Here is a 6,000-nt window from a genome sequence, read left to right on the forward strand (position 1 = left end):
TGTTAGAAAACAACCTCACTTTCCACGAGGATCCTCATTGATCAGATGAAAATCCAAGCGAAAATCCAAACGCCTGCTTTATGCACAATGGACCTGGTTTCAGTTAATAGTCACGTGTCCCTGTTCGGGCACCAATCTCAGTAATTGAAAACAGAGGTTTTTTAGTCAGGTTGGCATAATTTTCCCATCCTGCTTTGTTCTCAGCCATTCTCCATTTTCTACAGGCTTTTTGGTTTTTAACATACAATTTCACATATTATAATTATACAAAAATGATTTTAGAATCTTAATGTTTACTAAATCATAGAGATACACCCTATCCTACAGGGGAGGTTGGCGTACGGAACTTGGTGCAAGTTAGGACATGGGCAGCCGAGCTTTGGATGACCTCAAGTTTACGTAGGGTAGAATGTGGGAGGCCAGCCAGGAGTGCGTTGGAATAGTCAAGTCCAGAGGTAACAAAGACATGGATGAGGGTTTCAGCAGCGGAAGAGCTGAGGCGAGGGCGGAGACGGACAATGTTACGGAGGTGGAAATAGGCGGTCTTTGTTATGCTGCGGATATGTGGTCGGAAGCTCATTTCACGGTCAAATATAACACCAAGGTTGCGAACAGTGTGCTTCAGCCTCACAGATGTTAGGGAGAGGGATGGAGTCAGTGGCTAGGGAACGGAGTTTGTGGCAGGGACTGAAAACAATGACTTTGGTCTTCCCAATATTTAATTGGAGAAAATTTCTGCTCATCCAGAACTGTATGTCGGACAAGCAGTCTAACAATTTAGACACTGTGGAGGGGTCGAGAGAAGAGGTGGTGAGATAGAGCTGGGTGTCATCAGCATACACGTGGAAACTGATGCTGTGTTTTCGGATGATGTCGCCAAGGGGCAGCATGTAGATGATCAATAGGAGGGGGCCAAGGATAGATCCTGGGGGGACACCAGAGGTAACGATGCGGGAGCGGGAAGAGAAGCTGTTGCAGGTGATTCTCTGGATATGATTAGATAGATGGAACCAAGTGTGTGCTGTCCCACCCAGCTGGACGATGGTGGAGAGGCATTGGAGAAGGATGGAGTGGTCAACCGTGTCAAAGGCTGCAGACAAGTCAAGAAGGACGAGGAGGGATAGTTTAGCTTTGTCATTTGTGACTTTGATGAAAGCCGTTTCGGTACTGTGGCAAGGGCGGAAACCTGATTGGAGGGATTCAAACATGGAATTGCGGGAAAGATGGGCACAGATTTGGGAGGCGACAACATGTTCAAGGACTTTGTAGAGGAAAGGGAGGTTAGGGAGGTTGGAGATGGGGCGGTAGTTTGCAAGGACGGAGGGATCAAGGGTTGGTTTTTTGAGGAGAGGGGTGATGACGGCAGATTTGAGGGAGAGGGGGACAATACCTGAGGAGAGAACACCGTTAACAATATCAGCTAACATGGGAGCCAGAAAAGGAAGTTGGGTGGTCAGCAGTTTGGTGGGAATAGGGTCGAGGGAGCAGGAGGTGGGTCTCGTGGACAAGATGAGCGCGGAGAGGTCATGAGGGGAGATCAGAGAGAAACCGAAGAAAGATGTGAGTTCATGGCTAGGGCAGGGGGGAACCTCAGAGGAAGTTTGGCCCAGTGGGCTTGGGAAAGGAAGGGAAGTGGCAGAGGCAGCTGAATGAATGATCTCAATCTTAGAGACAAAGAAGACAAAAAAGGGTGTAAAGATAAACCCAGCAACTACAGGCTAGTCAGTTTAACCTCAGTAGTGGGGAAGCTTTTAGAAATGATAATCAGGGACAAAATTAACAGTCACTGGGACAAGTGTGGATTAATTAAGGAAAGCCAGCATGGATTTGTTAAAGACAAATCTTGTTTAACTAACTTGATTGAGCTTTTTGATGAGGTAACAGAGAGGGTTGATGAGGGCAATGCGGTTGATGTGCTGTACATGGACATCCAAAAAGCATTTGATAAAGTGCCACATTATTGGCTTAATATGGTTGGTACTAGGACCACTGCTTTTCTTGATATATATTACTGACTTGGACTGGGTGTACAGGGCACAATTTCAAAATTTGCAGATGATACAAAACTTGGATGTATAGTGAACAGTGACGAGAATAGTGATAGACTTCAAGAGGACACAGACAGGCTGGTGGAATGGGCGGACATGTGGCAGATGAAATTTAACGCAGAAAAGTGCGAAGTGATGCATTTTGGTAGGAAGAACGAGGAGAGGTAATATAAACTAAATGGTACAATTCTAAAGTGGGTGCATGAACAGAGAGACCTGGGGGTATGTGTGCACAAATCATTGAAGGTGGCAGGGCAGGTTGAGAAAGCAGTTAAAAAGGCTTACGGGATCCTGGGCTTCATAAAGAGAGGCACAGAATACAAAAGCGAGGAAGTTATGATGAACCTTTATAAAACACTGGTTTGGCCTCAACTGGAGTATTGTGTCCAATTCGGAAACGTTAACTCTGTTTCTCTCTCCACAGATGCTGCCTGACCTCCTGAGTATTTCTAGCATTTTCTGTTTTTATTTCAAATTTCCAGCATCTGCAGTATTTTGCTTTTGTGTAGGAAGGGCCCTAGTCTATACATAGAAACATAGAAGATAGGAGCAGGAGTAGGCCATTTGGCCCCTCGAGCCTGCTCTGACATTTAATGAGATTATGGCTGATCATCCAAATTCAGTACCCTGTCCATGCTTTCTCCCCATATCCCTTGATCCCTTTAGCCTTAAGAAATATATCTAACTCCTTCTTGAATATATTTAATGAATTGGCCTCAACTGCCTTCTGTGGTAGAGAATTCCACAGGTTCACCGCTCTCTGGGTGAAGAAATTCCTCCTCATCTCTGTCCTAAATGGCTTACCTCTTATCCTTAGACTGTGACCCCTGGTTCTGGACTCCCCTGCCATCGGGAACATCCTTCCTGCATCTAGTCTGTCTAGTCCTGTTAGAATTTTAAAAGTTTCAATGAGATCCCCTCTCAGTCTTCTAAACTCCAACGAGTATAAGCCCAATCGACCCAATCTCTCCTCATACGTCATTCCTGCCATCCCAGGTATCAGTCTGGTGAATCTTCGCTGCACTCCCTCCATGGCAAGAACATCCTTCCTCAGATAAGGCGACCAAAACTGCACACAATACTCAAGATGTGGTCTCACCAAGGTCCTGTACAACTGCAACAAGACATCCTTGTTCCTGTACTCAAACCTTCTTGCTACGAAGGCCAACATACCATTTGCTTTCTTAACCACCTGCTGTACCTGCATGCTTACCTTCAGCAACTGGTGCACAAGGACACCCAGGTCTCGTTGCACTTCCCCTTCTCCCAATCTATTGCCGTTCAGATAATAATCTGCCTTCCTGTTTTTGCCACCGAAGTGGATAACCTCGCATTTATCCACATTATACAGGAAACTTTGGTTTATCCGGAGGTTGTATGGCCGGAAACCTCGCTCTAACGGCAGAAATCAGCAGCCGTTTTGTTAGGTTTTTTTTCTTTGTTTAAAAAAATGCTAGGAAAAAAAAGTCAGTCTCTGGAAAGCCTCTCTGAAGCTGTTGCTAAGCTACAGAGACGCTTCCAAGGTACGGGCCGACTGTTTACAAGCTGTTGCTAAGCAACAGTGTTTGTTATCAGATATGGAGATGAAAACCTCAGTATCCTTCAACATTAGCGCTGGTCTGTCCGGAAGTTTTCATAGATCGGCATCACGCCGGTCCCATCGGTGCCGGATATCGTGAAGTTTCCTGTACTGCATCTGCCTAATTACCCAACCTGTCCAAATCGTACTGGAGTTTCTCGGCATCCTCCTCACAGCACACTCACCCACCCAGCTTTGTGTCGTCTGCAAACTTGGAGATATTACATCTAGTTCCCTCGTCTAGATCATTAATATATATTGTGAACAGCTGGGGTCCTAGCATCGATCCCTGCAGTACCCCACTAGTCACTGCCTGCCACTCGGAAAACGATCCGTTTATTCCAACTCTTTGCTTCCTGTCTGCCAACCAGTTCTCTATCCAAGTCAGTACCTTGCCCCCAATCCCATGTGCTTTAACTTTACACGCTTATCTCTTATGCGGGACCTTATCGAAAGCCTTCTGAAAGTCCAAATACACCACATCCACTGGTTCTCCCTTATCCTACCAGTTACATCCTCAAAAATTCCAGTAGATTAGTCGAGCACGATTTACCTTTTGTAAATCCATGTTGACTTTGTCCGATCCTGTCACTGTTTTCCAAGTGCTCTGCTATTATATCTTTTATAATAGACTCTAGCATTTTTCCCACTACCGATGTCAGGCTTACCGGTCTATAATTCCCCATTTTGAATAGTGGGGTAACATTAGCAACCCTCCAATCCATGGGAACTGTTCCAGAGTCTATAGAATTTTGGAAGATGACCAGCAATGCATCTACTATTTCTAGGGCCACTTTCCTTAAGTACCCTAGGATGTAGATTATCAGGCCCTGGGGATTTATCGGCCTTCAATCCCGTCAATTTCCCTAACACCATTTCCCTACAAATACTGATTTCATTCAGTTCCTCCCTCTCATTAGACCCTATGTTCATCGACATTGTGAAGACAGAACCAAAGTATGTATTTAATTGGTCTGCCATTTCTTTGTTCCCAATTATAAATTCCCCTGATTCTGACTGCAAGGGACCTACACTTGACTTCACCAATCTTTTTCTCTTCACATATCTATAGAAGCTTTTACAGTCAGTTTTTATGTTCCCTGAAAGCTTACTCTCATACTCTTTGTCCTCCTTTGAATCCTAAACTGCTCCCAATCCTCAGGTTTACTGCTTTTTCTGGCCAATTTATATGTCCTCTCCTTGGATCTTATGCTATCCCTAATTTCCCTTGTTAGCCACGGTTGAGTCACCTTTTTTGTTTTATTTTTATGCCAAACAGGGATGAATAAATTCTGTAGTTCATCCATGCGATCTTTGAATGTTTGCCATCCCCAACCTCCACATTACTGTTTGGGGGTCTGTATACCACTCCCACTAACGTTTACTGCCCCATGGTATTTCCCAGTTCTACCCATACAGATTCCACATCGTCAGAGCTAATATCCTTCCTTACTATTGTGTCAATCCCCTCTTTAACCAGCAATGCTACCCCACCTCCTTTTCGCCTGTCTTTCCTGAATATTGAATACCCCTGGATGTTGATTTCCCAGCCTTGGTCACCCTGGAGCCATGTTTCCGTAATCCCAATCATATCATATCCGTTTACCTCTATTTGCGCAGCTAACTCCTCCACCTTATTACGAATGCTCCTCGCATTAAGACACAAAGCCTTCAGGCTTGTTTTTTTTTTTAACACTCTTAGACCTTTTAGAATTATTATTTACTGTGGCCATGTTTGATTTAAACCCTTGATTTCTCTGACTGCCACCTTTGCTTTTCTCCTTCCTGTCTTTTGCTTCTATCCTTGTTTCCCTTTCCTCTGTCTCCCTGCACAGGTTCCCAACCCCCTGCCATTTTAGTTTAAACCCTCCCCCAGAGCACTAGCAAACATCGGTCCCGATCCTGCCCAGGTGCAAACCGTCCATTTTGTACTGGTCCTACCTCCCCCAGAACTGGTTCCAATGTTCCAGGAATTTGAATCCCTCCCCCTTGCACCATTCCTCTAGCCACGTATTCATCTGAAATATCCTTCTATTTCTACTCTGACTAGCACATGGCACTGGTAGCAATCCTGAGATTACTACTTCTGAGGTCCTATTTTTTAATTTACCTCCTAACTCCCTATATTCAGCTTTTAGGACCTCATCCCGTTTTTTACCTATATCGTTGGTACCTATATGCACCACGACAACTGGCTGTTCACCCTCCCCCCTCCAGAATGCCCTGCAGCTGCTCTGAGACATCCTTGACCCTTGAGCTGATCTCGGCACTCAACAGCAATGCCACTGGGCTAGGGAAAGTGTGAAAATGTGAAGAGTCGGCTGTGACTGTGATACCCCACACACACAATATGTGGAGGCGTAGCCTTTCGAA

This window comes from Somniosus microcephalus, chromosome 4, assembly GCF_052327205.1.
Source record: "Somniosus microcephalus isolate GS21.2 chromosome 4, FLI_Smic_1.0, whole genome shotgun sequence".
Taxonomy (NCBI): Eukaryota; Metazoa; Chordata; class Chondrichthyes; order Squaliformes; family Somniosidae; genus Somniosus; species Somniosus microcephalus.